The 25,070-nt window shown below is 49.3% G+C and overlaps 1 long non-coding RNA gene and 1 pseudogene across 1 annotated transcript; both read right to left on the reverse strand.

Moving 5' to 3' along the window:
* Window positions 1-25,070, reverse strand: part of LOC139605190 (zinc finger protein 850-like) — a 273,898-nt pseudogene that overhangs the window by 63,413 nt on the left and 185,415 nt on the right.
* On the reverse strand, window positions 12,785-20,476 carry LOC139605226 (uncharacterized). The gene is made up of 2 exons (XR_011684290.1): window positions 19,850-20,476; window positions 12,785-14,926 (listed from the first exon to the last, which is right to left on the reverse strand). It is a non-coding gene; the product is annotated as an uncharacterized lncRNA (long non-coding RNA).

Here is a 25,070-nt window from a genome sequence, read left to right on the forward strand (position 1 = left end):
TGTTTCTGAACGCTAATATACCCAGTAAAGTGTTAAACCCTTCCCAGCTGCTGTGCATGAGGCTCTATGAATATGCACCAGGCTGATGTAAGGGGAAAGGTATTTCAGGGGATCCCTGAAGGTAACAGGGTGCTCCTGGCTGAGTGCCAAGATGCACCCAGTTTACATCTTCCAAGACCTGTTTAGCATGGCTCTGCCCTGGATCTGCCTTTTCAGAACATGCAGATTCCTTGGCTGTGGTTTTAGTCCATTCTCTTTATCAGCTCCAGGTTTTGGGCCTTGGTGCACTCTGCCTTCAGACAGGGAGTGCTGATAGTTGGCAGATCTGTACAGGTGTCCTCATCCTGTGTGCATTGGATGTTATCCCATCCAAGCAGGCAGTTTAGCACAAGCAGCCTTTTAACAAGCTTAATTAACGACAGAAATAAAAACTATATAACAAAAAATATATATAATTTATATATATATTTAAATAGATATATATATATATATATAATATATATATTAAAAATATATATATATAATTTACTTTAAAAAACAGTCCCAGCCCATATTTGATCCCAGTCTGTGTGGTCCTGATCCATATGGTCCCAGTCCCTGGGATCCCAGTCCATACAGTCCCAGTCCATATTTGATCCCACTCCAGGCTATCCTGGTCTGGAGGGTTCTGATCCACACGATCCCCATCCATGTGATCCCAGCCCATATTTGATCCCAGTCCATATTTGATCCCAGCCCATATTTGATCCCAGCCCATCTTTGATCCCAGTCTGTGGGGTCCTGCACACACTCCCAGGGTCTGGAATTCCAGTTCCCAGCCAGGAAAAAATGTTCCTGTCCTTGAACTTCCTTCCTATCCCCTCAACAAATTGCAATAAAATTATAAACAAAGAAATAATAATTGAAATTAAATAAATTATAATTAAAAAAATCTCAACTCTTCTTTACAATACTCCAACAATGATTCAACTCAAACCAACAATAACTATTACTATAATATTACCAATGTATATAAATAAACAAATTATATATCAAGAAATACCTTTTGAAAATTTTAACACAATGACTAATGTACTTCAGATAAAAAAATCTAAAGAAACTAACAAGCGATCTAACACACCTTAGTAAAACAATTCATATTACAAATATACTAAACACAAAACCAAACACCACTATAATTTCTCAGACATTTCAACCAAACAATTAAACTTTAATAACATCCTTAAGTACTCCAAAACAATTAAAATTATTTTTAAAAGGCTTATTGGGGGTGCGTGGTTTTATTTGGATATTGGTTTTTTAATTGTTAGAGGCTAGATGATTTTAAAAATGGGACTTTTATAAGAATTGAATCAGATGAAAAGGTGGCACTTTGCAAACAGAACTGACTGAAAATGAACGGGACAGAAATCAGTAACTCTGAAAGTTTTATTTGCTATCAAATATAACCCACACACCCAGCCCCACACAATCCCCATCCCATTGCTCCAAATTGGGATCCCACTTCTCCCAGTCCCCTTCGAATCCCATCTCACCCTGGTGGCTGTGGAATGGAGAGTTTAGCATGGGATTGAGTTTTTTTGAGGAGGGAACAAGGAATTTGAGGTAGGATTGAGCTTTTTTGGGTTAAAATTCAGTTATTTTCAGAGGGATTTGAGTGGTTTTGAGGTGACAGATTTATCCCTCTTGGCTTTTGGAGTAGAGAGAGATGGAGAAGAGAAAAAAATTCAGGCCAAACCAAAGGAGAAGCAGCCAGGTGTGTTCCCAACATGGATCACAGGGAATGTGAGTGACCAGGGCTGTGCCCAAAGTGCCTCCTCCAGTGGGGGATGGAGCTGCAGCAGCGCACGAAGCTCTTCCCGCACTCGGGGCACTCGCAGGGCTTCCCTTACCGGTGCCTCCGTTGGTGTCGGGTCAAGTGAGAGCTCCTGGAGAAGCTCTTCCCACACTGGGGACACTCGTAGGGACTCTCCCCTGTGTGGATGTGCCGGTGGGTGATGAGGTGGGAGTTCTGCCTGAATCCCTTCCCACAGTCTGGGCAGCGGAATGGCCTCTCATCTGTGTGAATCCGATAGTGCATGAGGAGATTGAAGCTGGTCTGAAACCTCTTCCTGCATTTATCACACTCGTAGGGCCTCTCCCCAGTGTGGATGCGCCGGTGCCTGACGAGGGTGGAGTTGTACTTGAATCCCTTCCTGCAGTCGGGGCATTGGAAGGGCCTCTCCTCTGTGTGACTCTGATAGTGCAGGAGGAGATGAGACCTGGTCTGAAAGCTCTTCCCACATTCGGAGCATTCATATGGCCTCTCCCCAGTGTGGGTCCTCTGGTGCAGGATCAGGCTGGAGCTCCAGCTGAAGCTCTTCCCACACTCCCCACACTCGTAGGGCCGTTCCCCAGTGTGGATCCTCTGGTGCCTGATCAGCTCGGAGTTCCACCTGAAGCTCTTCCCACACTCCACGCACGTGTGGGGCTTCTCCCCATCATGGAGCTGCTCATGGAGCACCAGCTCTGAGCTCTGGCTCCATCTCCGGCCGCCTTCCCAGCCCAGGCTGCCTCTTTCCCCCTCACATCCCCGCCATCTGCGTTTGCAGCCCCTCCTCGTGCGGCATCTCCGGGCCTTTTCCTCCCCGTTGGCTTCCTGCGCCGTGGAGCCGCTCAAAACGGCCTCTGCCACCAGGTTCTGCCGCGGGCATTTGTCCTCCCTGCTCTCCATGCTCAGCTCCTGCTCTGGGCGAGGAAGGACAAGGACAGCATGGGATTTGCCTCCGTGCCACAGGCAAGGGCAACGAGATCCCCCCAGGGCTGTGCTGCAGCCGGGGGCCCTGCTGGGCTGGGAGATGGAGCAGCACAGAGGGGAAAGGGGCACTGACTTCCTCCTCACCTGCCTCAGTGTCCCGGAGCATCTTCTTCTTCCTCGCAGCCTCTCAGGGTTGGCAATGGGAAATCCTGGTTTGGGGAAAACAAGGGATGAACACGTTTGTAGGAGCGTCGGGGGTAGCACAGTCGGGACGGACGGAGACGAGAGATCTCTGCAGCCAGGTCGTGGAACTTGCGGTTTATTGCAAAGGGCCTGGGTGCAGGGCCCTGCTTGGAGCTGCCAGCCACAGCTTGGAGCAGGCCTGAGAGAAGAGAGGGAGGGAGAGGATGAGAGGGTGAGAGAGTAAGAGGGTAAGAGTGTAAGAGAGTAAGGTTCCTGTTACAATACAATGAATGTTCTTCTGTGTTAAATATTCTATTTCTCACTAACCAGTCCAGTACAAGATACAAATCCTTTAGCATTTACATACAGCCTGTAAGAATCATTACATCACCATACTGTGTTACATTTTCAACCCTAAAAACACCTCTTTGGAGCCCTTCTGCTGAGCTAGTAGGGTCTGCTGTGACCCTTGGACCTGTCTGCAAGGATAGGGAATTGTTTCATCAGAAGAGGATTACCTTCAGTCGGGCCACACCATTGTTTTCCTTTTGTTCAGTAACTAAGGTATCTAAAAGCTTGCTTTCATTCCAATCTTGCTTAGAGTTCCTATACTCTCAAAAGCTTTTGAGAATATAGTAACTATAAGCAAGATTGGAATGAAAGGCCAGACAATAATATTCATAAGGCTTTCCTGTTTCATCGACCCCAACACACGTTGAGTTTGAAGATCTCTCTGACCAGGTACATCTCTAGTCCGGCCATGTGGGCTCCAGAAAACCCTCCCAAACACCAAGACTCAGCCCTGGAAAAGCCTCCCAGGGGTTGCCCATCCCTGGTCCCTCCCCTCTGGTGTTCGGGGGTTCCCCCCTGTCCCAGCTGCTGGGGTCACGCTTGCATTGGGGGTCCCCCTTCTCCTGGGTGCCCGCCCTGCCCAGGCTGCTGGCAGTGCCAGCAATGCCAAAAGCTCCCCTCTCTTGGCTCTCCCCATTTCGGGATGCCGGGGCTCTTTGGGCTCCCGGGCTCCCTTCTCCCCTCATTCTCTGCTCTGGGCTGCAGCGGCTCCAAGGAGTCCCCCCTGCCCCTCTCCAGGCTCTTGAGGCTCCCGCCAATGGCGGCGCTCCCCCCTCTCTGGCCTCCCCACTTTGGCCTCCTGGGGCACACAGGGCTCTGCTCCTCCAGGCTGCCTCTGCCGGCAGCCGCCACCGCCACCCCCCGATGTCCCCCCGAGGGGCCTTTTCCGCTCAGCCTTGGACTTCTTCATTCTCCAAACATCCCCCCACAAACCCACCCCAGGGACCCCCCGGGATATCCGGGCCGGGCTCCCCCTCCCCGCTCACCTGCGCCATGGGAGGGGGGGCGATGATCCCACAGGTGGGGGCTGCGAATTCAGGCAGGGATCGAGACCGCGTGGCTCCCGCAGCTCAGCCTTGATCCGCCCTGGTCCCTCCTCTTCCTCTTCTTCCCGCTCCTCCTCTGTCCTATCTCCACCTCCCTCTCCTCCTCCCCCCTCACCCCGCCTCCTTCCCTGCTCTTTCTCCTCCCGCTCCTCCTCTTCCATCCCCCCTCCTCCTCCTCCTCAGTCTTATCCCCACCTCCTGCTCCTCTTCCATCCCGCCCCTTCCATTCCTTCTCCCCCTCCTCCCCCCTTACCCCGCCTCCTCCTGCCCCTCCATCCCTGCCCTTCCCTCCCTCCTCCTCCTCCCCCAGCAGCAGCCACACCCTCGGTGCCCCGTTCCCGCAGCCCTCGCAGCCCGCGGCAGCAGCGGCCATGGAGCCGGGCCAGGTCGGCATGGGCAGCGCGGGGCTCTCGGCTGCTCCCAGCCGCTGCGGGCGGGGGGAACCCGGCCCGGGCCAAAGGAGAGGCAAACTGGGCAAACTGGGGGCAGATCACAAAGCTAAGGATGCAGCAGAAAATGGAGCTGAAAGAGTTAGTTTAATATTAACTCCAAACGAGGAAAAACTGGAAATTCCAAAGTTTAGGGAAGCCAAGAAAAAAGAATTAAACAAGATAGGAAATGAACAAGATAAATCAGGGAAATAGAAACTTCTACATGGAAGACAATTACTTAATAAAATGTGCTTACTAGGAAAAGATTAGAAGACGTGCATCAGAAACCCCACTGGCGTACTCAAGCTTTGTGTGATCATTTTTTAAGGAATTTTGGGTGCACTGGGATTTTTGGTGTAGCAAAGCAAGTCACTGAAAGATGCTTAATTTGCCAAAGGATAAATAAAAAGGTGATGAGAAAAACAACATTAGGAGGTCATGAGTTAGCTCGTTGACCATTTCAAAATATCCAAGCAGAAGTTTAGATTTGTTAGGTTCTGGATTTATTTGTAAAAAAACCCATTTAATCTAGAAGAAAGAGAAGATGCCATATGTTAGACAGGAGATTTTAGGAGAATAAAAATCTTTGAAGTATCAGAAACACCCGAGGAAAAAACCAAGAAAATAAAAAGGGGAAATGAAAGGGAGGGGAACAAGAGGAAAAGTCAGAAAGAGAGTGGGATCCTCTGCAGCTCTTGCCCCCTCCGTTGGCGGCCGAAGCGCCTGTCCCGGGTCCCGGCTCGCTGCCCGCCTCAGCTCCGCCTGCCCCGGTTTCCATCCCAGGTGCGGGCTCACTGCCCAGGGCAGCTCCACCTGCCCCGGCGCTGGCGGTGAATTTGTGTGCCCTGGCCCCACTGCCCGGCCCGCGGCCGCTCTGCCGGCCATGCTGGGCAAGATGGGGTTGCTCTGTCCTGCCGCGTGGGCCGAGGTCACCGCGCCGACCGCACCGAGGGCGGGTCCCAGCCATCCCATCCCCGGCTGCCCTGCCCGTGCCAGCTGCGCTGGGCAGCGCCGCTGCTGCTGCCGGGGTCTCCCACCTGCCTTTTCTCTGCCGGGAGCTGCCGGATCAGCCGCCAGAAGCCATGTGGGGGCTGCCCACGCTCCGGCTCGGCCTCCACGGGAAGATCCCCCTCTGGCGATTCCGGCAGCAGACCCTGCCCACACTCCGACCGAGCCTCGGCGGGATATCCTCCCCGACCCCTCCTGCTCTGAGTTACGTCCCCTTGGTAACCACAGCTCCTGCTGTTCAGGGAAACTCCCTCTCTCTACAGGAAGCATCTTATCAAAACACGAGGAGCTCAGTTAAAAGGCAGCCCTCTCCAAATTCTTTCTCAAAACACGGGAGAAAGGCTACAGAAGGTAAAAAAGTGAAAGAGTTAGATGAAGGGATTGCTCTATTGCCGTTAAGAGAGGTTCCCATGGCAGGGATGCGCTGCCCCGCCCCGCGGGAGCCACCGGCGCCCCTGCCGGCCGTGCCCGGAACTGCACCCAAGGGGAAAGCGCCGCAGCCGAAAGGCCGGGACCGGCTCCGGGCTCTGTTTGTTGGCACTGCCGGAGCTGTTGATACACACTACTATTATTATATTATACACACTAGTAAAGAACCGTTATTCCTAATCCCATATCTTTGCCTGAGAGCCCCTTGATTTCACTATCCTAAAAATTAAGAGGGAGGGGGTTTGCACTCTCCATTCCAAGAGAGGCTTTTTCTGCCTTCCCAAGCAGACGCCTGTCTTGTAAAGCAAGACAAGCACCCACAGGCACTGAGGGGGGCTGCAGGAGGGGCAGAAGAAGGCCCTGCAGCACTTGGGCACAAAGGCCCAGCAGGTGAATGCAAGAAGGGAGCAGCAAAAGGCCAAGCTGAAGGCAAAGGCCAGGGCAGAGCTCCTACAGCCCCTGAGGGATCAGCCCCAGGGCCCAAGGGGGCCCCGGCACCCAGGGCACGGCTCGGCCACAAGCACCCGGCAGAGGCATTGCCCTCCTCGGCAGGGCACAGCCCACCCAAACAGCCCCTGGCAAGGAATCAGGGCTCCAGCTGCAGGGCACAAGGACACTGCAAGCAGAGACAGCAGCACCCTCAGGACCAGCAAGTCCAGCCCGTGATGGACATGGATTGGCAGGGCTGTCACAGCTCCCATCACACCAGGGACCCTCCACACTGGAGCCCTTGAGAACATTCAGGTGGGTCTGCATTGAGAGGAGGCATTTCCTGATGGACACAGGGGCCTCTCAATCTGCTCTGAATCTTAGACCTAAAGGGGAAAATAGTAAAGGAATATTTTAATTTTTAAGGGAATGAGTGGGAAAGATGAGCAGGTATGATTTGTTCAACCACTATTAGAAGCTGTGGGGGATAGGTTTGAAATGAATTTCTTTTTCTTCCTCCTGTGATTGTAATTAACTAGGAAGGAGTTTGAGAGCTGGATTTTAATACTGTAAAAAGGGATACAGAGGCTAGTTCTGTTGCACCTCTGTGTCAAAAGTCTGACAAGGCCTATGCTGAAGTGAACCCAGAAGTGTGGGCAGCCCCAGGGAAATACAGAAAATTAGATATGGAGCCTCTACAAATTAAAGCAACCAGGACAAGCAATACCCTGTTCCAAGAGAGGGAAGGAAGGGCTCACAGCCTGGTATTGAGTCCCTGTTAAAGGCAGTGCTTTTGGAGCCAAGGATGTCTCCCTACAACACTCCTATCTTGCCAGTCAACAAACTGGATGGATGGACACAAGGAGGAAACACAGAATTTTCAAGTGTTAAAATTAAGATTAACTGAGGCGAGTGGCCTGGGCCTTCCAGACAGGGAAAAAGAATTTGAATTATAGGTGGACGTTAAACAGGGTCTTGCCAAAGGAATTCTTGTGCTAAAATGTTTAACCCAGTGGCCAGAGAGCAGCCTCATTGTCTGCAGAATTGTGCAGCCACAGCTTCCGTGGGAGCAGAGGCTGAAAACTGATGACAACAGGAGGATCTCCTAGAGTTCAAGTCTGGCATCAAGTTAAAGCTTTGACAACCAAAAGAGCCTCTAAATGGATGAGCAGGGCTCGGTGATTACAGTATGAAACTTGTTCAGTGGCACAGGAGGATTCAGAACTGAGGACAGGGCAAGGGTTTAACCCAGCCTCCTGTTTGAACAGCCTGGAGAGGGGCTGGCAAGGAACCCAGGACTGCACTCAAGGGACAGAGCTCCCGAGCCAGGCTGGGAGAGATTGATGGGACATTCCCTGGCCTGAGGGAGACAATGTGTTTGTGGATGGCTCTGCAAGGGCAGCAGAAGGGAAAAGAGCTACAAGACAGGCTGTTATTAAGGACGGGGAATCAGACAAAGCGCAGGTCACCGCCCCATGCTCAGCTCAACCCGCGGAGCTCTCGGTGCTTGTAAGAGCCTGGCACTGAAATGCCCTGAGCAGGAAGGCTTCAAAATCTTCTGCTGACACCATGGCACCTAACAGGGGGGCAAAAGCAATTCTGACTGCTTCAGCAAGCACTGGATCACTTATTAACCTATTGCTAAAACAAATAATTCAAAGATAATGGATTGTGGAAGCAATAGATTCAGATGGGGAACTCATTTTACAGGAAAGACCCTTCAGGGGGTTATGGCAGCTTTAGGAATACAATGGGACCTCCATAACCCCTGGCAAGCCCAGAGCTCGGGTTGGGTAGAAAGAATGAATGGGGAAATAAAGAAACACCTTTGGAAGCCGGAGATGGAAACCAAGATGCCATGGGTACAGCTTTTGCCATTGGCTTTGGCAAAGAAAAGAGCCAGACCCAAGGCAGATATTCAATTATCTCCCTTGGAATTCATGTCTGGAATTCCTTACCTGGGCAATTCTCCACCTAGTGCAGGGTGGAAATAAGGGATGTAAATGTAAGGCAGGCTGTAGCCAGGATCCTGTCTCCTGTGGAATCTCTCCCGCAGGAAGCTGGGCTGGCACAGAGCCTGCCCTGGGACTTTGCTGTTGCCAACACCCAGCCAGGCCATCGGCTCCTGCCTAAGGAGTGCAAAGCAGCACCACTGGTGGCCAAGGGGCCCACGCCAAGTGTCCCTGAGGCCAGAAACAGCCGCCAGCACAGCTGAGCACGGGGGGACCCCTCAGCCTGGCCTCAGGGGCTCTGAAGCCCCGGAGATTTGCACTTCCCGCCTGCAGCAGGACCATGGGAGCCGCCCTGAGCCTGCCCTGAAGGCAACGCAGCAGCAGCCAGGGCTCCACAGCGGGCCAAGCCCCTGGGCCTGCCCACAGATCCTCTGCTCAAACCCTCGGGAATCCTGGCCACCCTCCCCTGGCACCTCCAGCCACTGCGGCCAAGCCTCGCTGCCGCTGCTGCAGCTCCAGCGCTGGCTGGGCCTGCACTGCCACAGCTGCTGGGGAGCACCGCGGCACAATTCCACCCTGGGGCTCACTCACACCCACACTCTGGGCTGCCTGCGACTGCACTGCTGCAAAATGTACCCATCCTGCTTCTTTTAAATCTTATTTCTCTGCTCAGAAAGGTTTCTCTACTCAAAGGTTTGCCTTTGGGAAAGAAATTTTAAAGGTTTTATTTAAGGGGTTCCCAGTCTGTTCGGATGTTAAACTCATCTCCACCACTCAATGGAGATGAGTTTAACATCCGAACAGACTGGGAATAGCCCAAAAGACACCCACAGAGATAACGACCAGCAACAAAACATCAACGCCCCCGCAGCAAACAGCAACCAACAGCTACCCCAGACACTGCCCCGGCACAGCTGGAGACACCTGGTCTGGAAAAGGCTGAGAAGGAAATCCAGGAGTGTGGACGGAATTCACATCAGAGGGGAAGAAATCCGAGTCTAATAGGAAACCAAATACTAAAAACTTACACGACTTGGAAGCAATGAACATTAAAGCAGTGGATTTAGATTGGTTCAGACTACGTAAAGTTTAGGAAAAATCGGGTAAAACTGACATGTCATGGAATGATTTTTTCTGTACAGCCGGGCTATGTGTGGATGAAAGTATTTCTGTTGCCCATCCTGGCCAGAACCAAGCAATGCCTTGACTCTCTCACACGAAAGAGATTCTTGGAGAGTTTTTGTTTTCCCTACAGTTTCAGTGATAAGATTACAACATGAGAAACATTTTTTATAATAATCCTACTTTATATTGTCAGGTAGGTTTGGGACAGAAGGGTGAGAATCAATTTTTGGTCTGGGTTTTTCCATGTTCGCCTTTATGTTGCATTTTGCAAAATTGAAGAGCTTTAACCGTGATACTTTTAACTCTTAAATAGTTAATACTTTTTTAAAAAAAGGCAGATTCCGGGGGCCACATGTGACTCACCAGATGGCTGCCCTGGAAGAGAAGCTTTGGTTCTAGTCAGCCAGGAGAGGAGCTTTAGGAATGCAAATAAACCCTGCTGGGCAAAGCCTGGCCAATGTACCTGGGTCTCTTGCCTGGGGCAGGAATTGGGCTGGTTCCCCCTGCCCCTCACCCCGAGCTCTGCCTGCTTGCACTGATGGAATTTGCACAGCTCAAGGCAGAGCCCGGGGTGAGGATATCTGACCCTGCAACAGAAACGGGTGAAGCTGCAAAGGGAAACAGCAAATGGAGAATGTTGGGAAAACTTCACTATAAATAAATGGGGGGAATCATCCCTCTGCCCACTCCAACGTGTGCTGTCACTGTCTATGTTATATAGGGTGGATTAGAGCACTGAGATGTTCTTGCTCCCACAAGTTCCGGGAAATCAGTTGGGAATCCAAGTATTTGATGATTTAATTAGAGACAAATGGTCAATTGATGCAGCCCTGGCTGGAGAGAGCGGCCAAAGATGGGGAGAAGATGAACGGCCAGCAGAACAAATCCTACAACACCATGGACCAGCCCCTGGGAACCCAAACCAATTCATATCAGGAGCCACAGAACCCATTTCTCATTTCAATGGCACCATTAGATTACAAGCTGCCCTCGGAATAACCAACCAGACAGCTCCAGCTCCTGACCTTCCTGCTGAGCAATCCACTGAAATGAGGAACACAACATTTCACCATGGGATGGGATCAGATCATCTGTTAGCAGAGAAAAGAGGAGTTTGTGGAAAATCAAATGACTCAAACTGGTCTTGGCAAATAGAGACAAAGCAAAAATGGTGAAACAGATAACAAAGGAAACAAAAAAGCAGCTCATGTACCAGTCCAAACGTGGAAAGGATGGGAATGGGACATGGTTTTGTGGTTCCCTGGCAGACCATGGGTTAAACGAATGCTGCTTCTGCTCTGATGTGCTACAGCACCAGAACCCCCTGAACCCCCATTCCACTGCACCGGGACCCCCGTGCACCCCCATATCTGAGACTGGAACCCTCCCAAACCCTCCGTTCTCAGGCACAGGGACCCCCCCCTGCACCCCCTTATCCAGCACGGGGACCCTCCTGCACCCCCTCATGCAGCACCAATGCTCCCCCGCACCCCCTTTCCCGGCCCTCCCCCTCTCAGACACCCCAGCCCCCGCTTTTCCTTGACCCCAGCACCCCCTGGACCCCCACTCCTGCCTTCCACAGCCCCCACCCACCACCTTCCTCAACACCGGGGCCCGTGCACCCCCTTTCCTGGGCACAGGGACCCCCTGGACACCCCATTGTTATAAAATTGACTCAAAACGAGTAATTTCCAATCAAAGAATTTATTAATTATTGAAGCAGTTATACTACGTAAGCAAAGGCTCAGCGCTGGGCGACAGGGGAGTCTCCGCTCCACCTACTGCCGCACCAACTAGTTTCTGATTCAGTCCTTTTATCCTCTCCATCCTTCAGGAGTCCATGTTATCTCAGAGTTCTCTGCGCCTGCGCTGGTTGTTGCTAGGGGGTCATCCTTCTGTCTCCTGGTGGTCGGTGATAAAGGCTGCGGAGTCTTCCTCAGCTGCGTCTTCTTCACCCTATGTCCTTATTTGGTGACTTCTCTGTGGAAAATTACCAGAATCTTATGATTAACACAATATGTGCCCTATCAAGCTTAAGCAAGCAAATGTCCTGCCTTGCAAACTGTGCCCTATCAAGCTTAAGCAAGCAAATATCCTGCCTTGCAGACTGTTTATCTGCCCCTGCCCTTTCCCCAGCCTTTCCCTGGTCGTTATTTCTGTGAGTTATCTGTTTGTACCATTTGCTGGGTGGGACTATGTGTGGGCTCCTGCAACCCCTTCCCTGGTATCCTTGTGGCTCATATCTCATGAAGTAGTACAGAAATAGTCAGCAGACAACTCTTGTAACACACTGGTCTCTTTTTCGTGACGAACAAAATGTAGTCCCTCATCTCAATCCCCCCTTTGTTTTGATACTCAATTTTGTTCATCAAAACGCTCTAATTCCCTTTTGCTGAGCTCCAGAGATTCTTCTGGATCATCCATCTTCAAGGTTTCGTATTTTGCTCGTGTGAGCATAAGGTGAGCAGCTTCTAATCTGCCTTTTACAATGCTAATCAATTTATTAAAAATACAAGGGCCAAACGTGAGTCCCAATAGTAAGAGAAGTAGTGGACCCGCTATCGTTGATAATAAAGTTGTAAGCCAAGGAGAATAGTTAAACCAAGATTCATACCAGCTTTGGTGTTTTTCCCTTTCTCTTTGTCTTCTTTCTAGCCCCTCCCGTAGTTTTGCCATTGAGTCCCGTATAATTCCGCTCTTGTTTACATATGTGCAGCATTCTTCTCTTAAAGCAGCACATAGTCCTCCTTGTTGCAGGAATAATAGATTTAACCCCCTTCGATTTTGTAAGGCTACCTCTGCTAGGGAATCTAATGATTCTGTGAGGTCTTTGATGGAGGTTTCGATCCTCCTGAGGTCTTCATCTACAGAGGCTCTTAGTTCTTGGAATCCTCGGTGTTGCTGTATGAGTGAGGCTATTCCTGTTCCTGTCCTGGCTGCAGCTATTCCTAGTAACATTGCTACAGTGAAGGTTGTGAATATTTCCCGTTTCACTATGTGGGGTCCTATATTTTGATATTGTTCATAAACGTACTCTACGGGGTGGTAAAGGACTCTGGGTACTATCAATACTTGAATACAAAAGTCACTGGATTCATTAAATCGGTCTATATTTATACATGGGGTGACTCCGAGAGTGTTACAGACCCATTTAGTATTTGCTGCTGGCAGTATCCAGCTGGCAGGTTTCTTAGGGTCACTCAGATTCCCCATAACCTGACATAGATGTCGTTTTTCCACTGGTACTCGTCCTATACATCTTCCTCTCCCCGTTACCCTTGCCAAGGTTATCCCTCTCGATTCTTCTCCTTCTTTTTTCCATAGGCACCTAGCTGGGTTGGTCCCATTTACTCGTCTGCTTTTTGCTGTTACCCCTATGGCTTCATAGAACGGGGGGTTTACGGTGTAACACAGCCAACATTCCTCAGTTAGATTTGGATGGGTCTCATTCAGGACTAGGAAAGTGGCCTGTAATATTTTCCACAAGTCCCCTTCTCCCGGGTTTTCAGGTCCTCGGGTCGAATTAGTAAAGTTTTGCTTATACATTTCTGGAAGACTAGTGGTTGGGGCTGTTTCTGATTCATTTCCATTATTTTCTCCTAGCGTTAGTTCTCCAGCTATCGCCTGGTTTGGTCCAATTGGTTCGGGGTCGTGTGGCACGGTTGTCTTTTGGATTATAAAGCGCCCCCCTCTGTCTGTCCCTGGTTCCCATAATCGGGCTCCCCACATTTTCCCTAATAACCAGACTTGGTCATGTGGTTTTGTCACATTAATGTAAATCATATTGCATGTTCCATCTAACCCTCCTTCTTTCTGGGTATATGTGGAAGTGGGCTGTGTACACCCGTATGGACCCCATCCAGTTCTGATAAACCCGTCCTCGTTCCCCCCAAAGGAGCTTACTGATACACAGTCCCAATAAGCACAGTAAAAGTGTCCTGGATAGTTACAATACCCTTTTCCCGGGTTTGAGCTTGGACAAAAATAATATCCAAACTGATTTAAACATGGATTCACAGGTATTAAATCACACAAAGTACATAAAAAGCTGGGTGCGCCAGACGTGATTTTGGTCTGGATAACATACTGGTCTTCCCATCTAATCAGTGACCATTTGAAGGGTTGATGTGAATACCCTTCTGCCCCTGAACTTGTTACGATGCACCAGAAAAGAATTAAGGCTTGTAATTTGGGGCTGTCATTGTCGGAGCTCAGGTTGAATTTTACCTTTGGTTTCCCCAGTGGTGGGTTACCAATCCTGGGGCAGGACGGCCAACATTTCCTGGACATCCCATATGGGGGTCGGGGCTTCTGACAGACTCCACTGGTTATTACCTCTCTGCCTCGCCCGACGACTCGGTTGCTGCGAGCCTCGGGGTTTGCCATCTTCTCGGCAGCAGGGGTATTCTTCAGGAGCCGGATAAACCTCCCGTTTCCACTTTTTAGCACTGGCGGCCCAGTTATCAGCTTTTATTAATGAGAGGTCACGCCGCAAATTGGGGGCTTTCTTCTGACACACCACTTCCAGGATGTCCAGGAGAAAGGGGATCGGTTCGTTAGGGTGGTAGCAGAACCGATCAGGATTTACCCCTTTGGAAAAGGTTTCCCACCACTTGTCAGATCCAAGCTTTACCTCCCCCGTAGCAACTCTGCTACTAAGAATGATAGAAGTTAGTCTCCTCTCTTTCTCATAGCACGGCGTACAAATTCCCCTAGGTGTTCTACCACTCCGACAATGAGACCACCAAGGTTTGTGACACAATTTACAGGAAAAGCATGCAAGGGGGTGACAGTCACAATCTAACCAGTTACACTTTAACCTAATATCTTTGTTTTGTGCTTTTTCCCCCTCCCATGTGTGCCCTTTATGTTCTAATCTCGGGGACTTAAAGTAGGGCTTTCTCAACTCGTCCTCTAAGAGTTTGCAATATCCAAGAGCCTCCCGATTCCCTATTAGGTGGGTTTGGAGATAATGGTTATCTCCAACCCAGATTATTATCCAAATCATTTATCAGTTCGTTTCAGCTTTAATTTGGTTTCTCCCGGGAGACTGCAAACCTCCCAGCTGTGAGGGGGTTTTACCGGTCCTTTTATGCTACTAGCATGAGTCCATCCTTTTTCAGCGGTTCGTATGGCTGCTTCTGTGGTGAGGAGTACTTGGAACGGTCCTTCCCACCTTGGAGTCAAGGGGTTTTCTTTCCAGCTTTTCACGAGCACCCAATCTCCTGGCTGTACCTGGTGTAAGATAAAATCTAAAGGAGGCCGTTGTGCTAACATACCTTTTTCCCATAATGCTTTTCTGTACTTTGTCAATTCCACCAAATATTTTTGTGTACATGTGTCATTAATGACAGGATGTTCGTTAGGATTTTCTAGGTTATATGGCATCCCATACATCATTTCAAAGGGTGATACCCCTAAATCAGCTCTAGGTCTTGTTCTTATATTTAGCAACGCTAGAGGAATACATTTAACCCAGGTCAAATTGGTTTCTGCTACCAGTTTGGTCAATTGCTTTTTTATTTCCCCATTCATTTGTTCAACTCGTCCAGAGCTCTGGGGATGCCAGGGGGCATGTTGTTCCCACCGTATGCCCAGAGCTGTTGCTAAGTTTTGGGTAACTTGGGAAATAAAATGCGGCCCTCTATCTGAGTCAATGACTTCTGGGACCCCGTATCTCGGGATTATCTCTTCCATCAATATTTTCGTAACTACTTTGGCTGTTTCTCTTACGGTTGGGAAGGCTTCCACAAAATGTGTTAGGTGGTCCACCAAGACCAATAAATATTTGGTTCTCCCTACTTTGGGGAGCTCAGTGAAATCTATCTGAATGTGGGAGAAAGGCCTTTTCGCTAGCGGTCGGCCTCCCTCCGGTAATTTTCTCAAATTTTTTCTATTTACTTGTAAGCAAATTAGGCATCCTCTGGTTACTTGTTTGGCAATGTCCCAGATTCCTACACTCACATACTTTGCAGCAAAATAATCTACCAGTCCCTGTGATCCCCAATGTGTTTTTTGATGTATCTTAGTCAGTAATCTATGTGCCAATGCTCTAGGTATTATTTCTCTGCCATCTGCTAATTTCCATGCTCCTTGTGCATCCCTTTTAGCTCCTAGTTTTTGTATTTTATTCTCTTCCTCTTTGTTAAACTTGATGTCGGGGTCAGGTTCTGGCGTTTGGGAGTGTTCTATGTTTTCCTGCAAAGTGAGGAGTCTCAGGGCAGCCCGTTTAGCCTCCTGGTCAGCTGCATTATTTCCCCTACTTCTCAAATCCAGTCCTTTCTGGTGACCTTTCAGGTGAACTATAGCTATTTTTCGGGGTTTTCGTAGGGCACTGAGCACGTCTAATATTAATTTACGGTGAACTAAATCTTTCCCTTGTGAATTTATTAGTCCTCTTTCCTCCCATATTTTGCCAAATGTATGGACTACCCCATAGCTATATTTCGAGTCCGTAAAAATAGTCCCATCTTTTCCTGTTAACCATTCCAGGGCTCGTAGTACAGCATATAGTTCACATGCTTGGGCGGACCAGGATCCACTAAGGGGTCCCAATTCTATCACTTCCAGGTTGGGTCCCCTTATGATAGCATATCCTGATTTTCTCCTTCCCTCAACTACTCTGGAGGATCCATCCACAAACAGTCTTCCTCCTTTTTCCAATTCCTCTTCTTCCAAATCTGGTCTGATTTTTGTCTGTTCTTCTATAGTCACTATACAATCATGTGTTAGTGCTTCTTCTGGTCCTCCATATAAGAAGGAAGCTGGATTTTGGATATTAGTAGTTTCTAGAGTTAAATTTGGAGCCTCAATTAATATTCCTTCATATTTTAGAAGCCTTGCGTCTGAGATCCATTTTTCAGCCTTTTGCTGTAAGACTCCCCGTATGTTAGGGGGGGACAGCACTTTCAGGCTGCTATTAAATGTAATTTTCCGGGCTTCTTCTACCAAAAGAGCACATCCTACAATTGCTTGTAAGCACGTAGGCCATCCTCTGCTTACTGGGTCCAAGATCTTTGATAGATAAGCCACCGGTTTCCTTTTCTCTGCCCATTCTTGAGTAAGGACCCCATATGTGACCCCCTTGTCTACGTTTATGAACAAAAAGAAGGGTCTATTAGTATTAGGTAAACTTAATACCGGGGCATGGATTAGGCTCTCTTTAAGCTCTTGCAGCCTTTCGGTGTCCTCCTGATCCCATTTTAGGAGTCCCTCTTGAGTAAGTTTCTGATACAAGAAAGTCGCCTTACTACTGTAGTTTTCAATCCATTGTCGACAATAACCAGTTAGTCCAAGTATTTGCCTGATTTGTCTCTTATTTCTTGGAATTGGTAATGCTAAAATCGCCTGTATTCGTTCGGGGTCTATTCTCTTCTCTCCTTTCTTTAGATAATGGCCTAGGTATTTTACTTCTTCTCCGACAAATTGTAGTTTTGCCTTGGAGACTTTCAATCCCTTTAAGCCTAAAAAGTTCAATAACTTAATACTTTCTTTCCGTACATTCTCTTCCTGCTGCCCCGCCAGGAGTAGATCATCTACGTATTGGATTAATGTAACCCCTGGCCCCACTTGGTAATCCTGTAAAATTTGCTCTAAAGCCTGCCCGAAGAGATTAGGGGACTCAGTGAATCCTTGAGGGAGTACCGTCCATCTTAATTGTTGTCTCCTTCCCGTATCGGGGTCTTCCCATTCAAATGCAAAATAATCCCGGCTTTCTTTAGCCAAAGGGCATGCCCAAAAGGCATCTTTGAGATCTATAACACTGTACCATAAATTCTCAGGCCCCAGTTTAGTCAAGAGGGTATAAGGATTTGCCACCACCGGGAACCGGGCTACATTCGCTTGTTTATTTCCCTTAAATCATGCACCAATCGATAGGTGCCGTTTGGCTTTTTAACTGGTAGGATGGGAGTATTGAACGGAGACATACAGGGTTCTAACAATCCATTATTCAACAACCTTTCTATTTCTGGTTTTAATCCTCGTCTCCCTTCTGGGGATAATGGGTATTGCTTAATTTGGACAGGGACATCCGGATTTTTGATAGTTACCGAAAATGGAGTGATTTTTAGCTGTCCCACGCTCTCAGGCGTGTACCAGACTTCGGGGTTAATTTGCTTTTCATCTTCGACCCTTAAAGGGCATAATTTAATTTTTAATTCCTTATTATCTACACCTATACTAATCCCTAATTCTATAATCATGTCTCGCCCGAGCAGATTATAATCTGACTCGGGTACCAATAATAGATTTCCCATCCCTATTTTGGATCCTGATTCTATAGTCACATTTTTTATGATTTGTACTTCAAAAGGTTCCCCTTTTGCCCCTATGACAGTGGCAGTTTCTTTAGAGATGGTACATCCTTTTGGTAGGTTCTGTACCGTGGATCTTTCTGCCCCCGTATCTACCAAGAATTCCATTTCTTGGTTGTGGGGACCCACTTTAAGTTTTATCAAGGGCTCTTTATGATTTTTCCGGGTCCCCACCAAATAGAGCCCCTGACCCCCCTAGTCCATTTGGAACTGCTTCTCGTCTCTGATTCGGACTCTACATTCTCGCTTAAAATGCCCTTTTTTTCCGCAATAAAAACACACCTTCACCCCTTCTGACTCCCCTATACTTTTCTCTTTTTGTTCACTCGAACCTCCCTTTTGCCCTTCTCTTTGGTACCTCCCCCCACCTGTTGCTGCGACCATCAACCTTACTTGTCTGCGGTCTCTTTCGTCGTCCCTACGGACATATACTTTCTGTGCCTCCCTAAGCAGTTCATCCAGCCCCCTGTCCTGCCAGTCCTCTAACTTCTGGATTTTCTTCTTTATGTCGTCCCACGATTTTAAAACGAAATGGACTTTCAGCATTGACTGTGAAGTTTGGCTATCGGGGTCCATTCCGGAGTACAATCGTAAGTTCCTCCGTAATCTCTCGAGCCATTCCGTAGGTGACTCGTGCTTCTTTTGCCTATCGTTGAATGCCCGATCTATATTTTGCCCCCTTGGGACTGAGTCCCTAATCCCCTGAATAATTATGGTCCTTAAATCCTGCATATGTGTTCTATGTGCCGCATTTTGGTGGTCCCAATGGGGGCTCTGTAGGGGCCATTTAGCGTCCGCAGCCGGGCCTTGGACATGCTGCGTGTCCCAAATACGCATTCCTTCCCTTCTTATCATATTCCGTTCTTCAGTAGAGAACAGAATGCCCAAAATGGTCTGCATTTCTTCCCAGGTATAGATGTTTGGTCCTAAGAACTGGTCGACCCTCTCGGCTACCCCAAAAGGGTCCTCTAATAAATGTCCCATGTCCTTCTTAAAGTCTCATATATCTGCCAAACTCAAGGGGACAGTAATAAATCCTATACCCGCCTGTGGTCCACCCATGGGCATCTCCCGTAGAGGGAATAGCCCCGTCTCAACCCTACTGCGGCTCCTTGTAATCGGGCCTTGGTAACCGGTTTGGTTAACCTCCCCTTGGTTACCCTCTTCATCATTGTTCGGTGCAGGTGGTTGTGGAGGTGGTGGGGCATTGGGTGCTGGCGGTGGGACATATGGGGGTGGTGCTATAATTAAGTCGCCCAAATGATTGTCCCTCTTCCCCTTTTTGTCCGGATCCCCTTTCCCTTCTCTTAATTGGAAAACATACACTTCGGGTCTTGCTACCCATATTTTGGCATAATCACTCTCCTCTTACGAGAAGGGCTCTTTAGAATTTACCCATAGGTTCAAGTCCTGTCAAACCCAGTCTTCAGATGATCCAAACACGGGCCAAAAAACTTTTTTGGAAATCTCTTTCCCACCCCATACTTCCATGCAATAATGTATCATTCTGGCCCTATCCTTAGTCTCGGTCCCCGGGTAATGCTTCCAATTACTAAGCATGAATCCTAGGGGGCTGTCCCTTGGAATGGGGGGGAGTTTGACTTGGGTTGGGGTCTTGCTTTTCCCCTGCCCCATTCATCCGGAGTGCCTTCTTTCACTCTCAAATTCCTTTCACTTCCCCTTTTTCGTGGCCCGAGCCCTTGCGGGTCTACGGGAACCACACTACTCAAGGGTCCGCACTCACTTGGAGAGTCCGGCTGCCGGCCCTCCTCTCATTCACACTTGTCCACCGCCACACTCCGGGATCCCAACCCCGCCCGAACGGATTCCCTTTTATACTTACGCGTCCTGCGTCTTCGTCCGGACTCCATGCACAGATTATTAAGTGGTTCACCGGTATAATTTGTCCCGTTTGCTTACTAGTATATATTTTAGGGTCGTCGGTGAGAGTGGCGGAGGTTCTCCCAGAGGGGCCACCCGGAAAGCACTGGATGAGGCGCCCCCCACTCTGGGTAGATCTTACCCAATCCAAACTCTCATCCGAGTCACGGCACCAAACTGTTATAAAATTGACTCAAAACGAGTAATTTCCAATCAAAGAATTTATTAATTATTGAAGCAGCTATACTACGTAAGCAAAGGCTCAGCGCTGGGCGACAGGGGAGTCTCCGCTCCACTACTGCCGCACCAACTAGTTTCTGATTCAGTCCTTTTATCCTCTCCATCCTTCAGGAGTCCATGTTATCTCAGAGTTCTCTGCGCCTGCGCTGGTTGTTGCTAGGGGGTCATCCTTCTGTCTCCTGGTGGTCGGTGATAAAAGGCTGCGGAGTCTTCCTCAGCCGCGTCTTCTTCACCCTATGTCCTTATTTGGTGACTTCTCTGTGGAAAATTACCAAAATCTTATGATTAACGCAATATGTGCCCTATCAAGCTTAAGCAAGCAAATGTCCTGCCTTGCAAACTGTGCCCTATCAAGCTTAGGCAAGCAAATATCCTGCCTTGCAGACTGTTTATCTGCCCCTGCCCCTTCCCCAGCTTTTCCCTGGTCATTATCTCTGTGAGTTATCTGCTTGTACCATTTGTCAGCGGGAAAGGTTTCCCTGCTGGGTGTTAATCTGCCCCTGCCCTTTCCCCAGCCTTTCCCTGGTCGTTATTTCTGTGAGTTATCTGTTTGTACCATTTGCTGGGTGGGACTATGTGTGGGCTCCTGCAACCCCTTCCCTGGTATCCTTGTGGCTCATATCTCATGAAGTAGTACAGAAATAGTCAGCAGACAACTCTTGTAACACACTGGTCTCTTTTTCATGACGAACAAAATGTAGTCCCTCATCTCAATTCCCCCCCATTTATTTATAGTTTTCCCAACATTCTCCATTTGCTGTTTCCCTTTGCAGCTTCACACTGCTTTTTTTAAAAAAAGTATTAACTATTTAAGAGTTAAAAGTATCACGGTTAAAGCTCTTCAATTTTGCAAAATGCAACATAAAGGCGAACATGGAAAAACCCAGACCAAAAATTGATTCTCACCCTTCTGTCCCAAACCTACCTGACAATATAAAGTAGGATTATTATAAAAAATGTTTCTCATGTTGTAATCTTATCACTGAAACTGTAGGGAAAACAAAAACTCTCCAAGAATCTCTTTTGTGTGAGAGAGTCAAGGCATTACTTGGTTCTGGCCAGGATGTGCAACAGAAATACTTACATCCACACATAGCCCAGCTGTGCAGAAAAAATCATTCCATGACATGTCAGTTTTACTCGATTTTTCCTAAACTTTACGTAGTCTGAACCAATCTAAATCCACTGCTTTAATGTTCATTGCTTCCAAGTCGTGTAAGTTTTTAGTGTTTGGTTTCCTATTAGACTCAGATTTCTTCCCCTCTGCTGTGAATTCCGCCCACACTCCTGGATTTCCTTCTCAGCCTTTTCCAGACCAGGTGTCTCCAGCTGTGCGGGGGCAGTGTCTGGGGTAGCTGTTGGTTGCTGTTTGCTGCGGGGCGTTGATGTTTTGTTGCTGGTCCTTATCTCTGTGGGTGTCTTTTGGGCTATTCCCAGACAGACTGGGAACAGACTGGGAACCCCTTAAATAAAACCTTTAAAATTTCTTTCCCAAAGGCAAACCTTTGAGTAGAGAAACCTTTCTGAGCAGAGAAATAAGATTTAAAAGAAGCAGGATGGGTACATTTTGCAGCAGTGCAGTCGCAGTCAGCCCAGAGTGTGGGTGTGAGTGAGCCCCAGGGTGGAATTGTGCCGCGGTGCTCCCCAGCAGCTGTGGCAGTGCAGGCCCAGCCAGCGCTGGAGCTGCAGCAGCGGCAGCGAGGCTTGGCCGCAGTGGCTGGAGGTGCCAGGGGAGGGTGGCCAGGATTCCCGAGGGTTTGAGCAGAGGATCTGTGGGCAGGCCCAGGGGCTTGGCCCGCTGTGGAGCCCTGGCTGCTGCTGCGTTGCCTTCAGGGCAGGCTCAGGGGCGGCTCCCATGGTCCTGCTGCGGGCGGGAAGTGCAAATCTCCGGGGCTTCAGAGCCCCTGAGGCCAGGCTGAGGGGTCCCCCCGTGCTCAGCTGTGCTGGCGGCTGTTTCTGGCCTCAGGGACACTTGGCGTGGGCCCCTTGGCCACCAGTGGTGCTGCTTTGCACTCCTTAGGCAGGAGCCGATGGCCTGGCTGGGTGTTGGCAACAGCAAAGTCCCAGGGCAGGCTCTGTGCCAGCCCAGCTTCCTGGGGGAGAGATTCCACAGGAGACAGGATCCTGGCTACAGCCTGCCTTACATTTACATCCCTTATTTCCACCCTGCACTAGGTGGAGAATTGCCCAGGTAAGGAATTCCAGACATGAATTCCAAGGGAGATAATTGAATATCTGCCTTGGGTCTGGCTCTTTTTCTTGCCAAAGCCAATGGCAAAAGCTGTACCCATGGCATCTTGGTTTCCATCTCCGGCTTCCAAAGGTGTTTCTTTATTTCCCCATTCATTCTTTCTACCCAACCCGAGCTCTGGGCTTGTCAGGGGTTATGGAGGTCCCATTGTATTCCTAAAGCTGCCATAACCCCCTGAAGGGTCTTTCCTCTAAAATGAGTTCCCCATCTGAATCTATTGCTTCCACAATCCATTTTCTTTGAATTATTTGTTTTAGCAATAGGTTAATAAGTGATCCAGTGCTTGCTGAAGGAGTCAGAATTGCTTTTGCCCCCCTGTTAGGTGCCATGGTGTCAGCAGAAGATTTTGAAGCCTTCCTGCTCAGGGCATTTCAGTGCCAGGCTCTTACAAGCACCCACAGCTCCGCGGGTTGAGCTGAGCATGGGGCGGTGACCTGCGCTTTGTCTGATTCCCCTTCCTTAATAACAGCCTGTCTTGTAGCTCTTTTCCCTTCTGCTGCCCTTGCAGAGCCATCCACAAACACATTGTCTCCCTCAGGCCAGGGAATGTCCCATCAATCTCTCCCAGCCTGGCTCGGGAGCTCTGTCCCTTGAGTGCAGTCCTGGGTTCCTTGCCAGCCCCTCTCCAGGCTGTTCAAACAGGAGGCTGGGTTAAACCCTTGCCCTGTCCTCAGTTCTGAATCCTCCTGTGCCATTGAACAAGTTTCATACTGTAATAACCGAGCCCTGCTCATCCATTGAGAGGCTCTTTTGGTTGTTAAAGATTTAACTTGATGCCAGACTTGAACTCTAGGAGATCCTCCTGTTGTCATCAGTTTTCAGGCCTCTGCTCCCACGGAAGCTGTGGCTGCACAATTCTGCAGACAATGAGGCTGCTCTCTGGCCACTGGGTTAAACATTTTAGCACAAGAATTCCTTTGGCAAGACCCTGTTTAACGTCCACCTATAATTCAAATTCTTTTTCCCTGTCTGGAAGGCCCAGGCCACTCGCCTCAGTTAATCTTAATTTTAACACTTGAAAATTCTGTGTTTCCTCCTCCTGTCCATCCATCCAGTTTGTTGACTGGCAAGATAGGAGTGTTGTAGGGAGACATCCTTGGCTCCAAAAGCCCTGCCTTTAACAGGGACTCAATACCAGGCTGTGAGCCCTTCCTTCCCTCTCTTGGAACAGGGTAGTGCTTGTCCTGGTTGCTTTAATTTGTAGAGGCTCCATATCTAATTTTCTGTATTTCCCTGGGGCTGCCCACACTTCTGGGTTCACTTCAGCATAGGCCTTGTCAGACTTTTGACACAGAGGTACAACAGAACTAGCCTCTGTATCCCTTTTTACAGTATTAAAATCCAGCTCTCAAACTCCTTCCTAGTTAATTACAATCACAGGAGGAAGAAAAAGAAATTCATTTATTTCAAACCTATCCCCCACAGCTTCTAATAGTGGTTGAACAAATCATACCTGCTCATCTTTCCCACTCATTCCCTTAAAAATTAAAATATTCCTTTACTATTTTCCCCTTTAGGTCTAAGATTCAGAGCAGATTGAGAGGCCCCTGTGTCCATCAGAAAATGCCTCCTCTCAATGCAGACCCACCTGAATGTTCTCAAGGGCTCCAGTGTGGAGGGTCCCTGGTGTGATGGGAGCTGTGACAGCCCTGCCAATCCATGTCCATCACGGGCTGGACTTGCTGGTCCTGAGGGTGCTGCTGTCTCTGCTTGCAGTGTCCTTGTGCCCTACAGCCGGAGCCCTGATTCCTTGCCAGGGGCTGTTTGGGTGGGCTGTGCCCTGCCGAGGAGGGCAATGCCTCTGCCGGGTGCTTGTGGCCGAGCCGTGCCCTGGGTGCTGGGGCCCCCTTGGGCCCTGGGGCTGATCCCTCAGGGGCTGTAGGAGCTCTGCCCTGGCCTTTGCCTTCAGCTTGGCCTTTTGCTGCTCCCTTCTTGCATTCACCTGCTGGGCCTTTGTGCCCAAGTGCTGCAGGGCCTTCTTCTGCCCCTCCTGCAGCCCCCCTCAGTGCCTGTGGGTGCTTGTCTTGCTTTACAAGACAGGCGTCTGCTTGGGAAGGCAGAAAAAGCCTCTCTTCGGATGGAGAATGCAAAGCCCCTCCCTCTTAATTTTTAGGATAGTGAAATCAAGGGGCTCTCAGGCAAAGATATGGGATTAGGAATAACGGTTCTTTACTAGTGTGTATAATATAATAATAGTAGTGTGTATCAACAGCTCCGGCAGTGACAACAAACAGAGCCCGGAGCCGGTCCCGGCCTTTCGGCCGCGGCGCTTTCCCCCTGGGTGCAGTTCCGGGCACGGCCGGCAGGGGCGCCGGTGGCTCCCGCGGGGCGGGGCAGCGCATCCCTGCCATGGGAACCTCTCTTCACGGCAATAGAGCAATCCCTTCATCTAACTCTTTCACTTTTTTACCTTCTGTAGCCTTTCTCCCGTGTTTTGAGAAAGAATTTGGAGAGGGCTGCCTTTTAACTGAGCTCCTAGTGTTTCGATAAGGTGCTTCCTGTAGAGAGAGGGATTTTCCCTGAACAGCCGGAGCTGTGGTTACCAAGGGGACGTAACTCAGAGCAGGAGGGGTCAGGGGAGGATATCCCGCCGAGGCTCGGTCGGAGTGTGGGCAGGGTCTGCTGCCGGAATCGCCAGAGGGGGATCTTCCCGTGGAGGCCGAGCCGGAGCGTGGGCAGCCCCCACATGGCT

This window comes from Agelaius tricolor, unplaced genomic scaffold, assembly GCF_023055355.1.
Source record: "Agelaius tricolor isolate 1412-34295 unplaced genomic scaffold, bAgeTri1.0.p SCAF_61, whole genome shotgun sequence".
NCBI lineage: Eukaryota > Metazoa > Chordata > Aves > Passeriformes > Icteridae > Agelaius > Agelaius tricolor.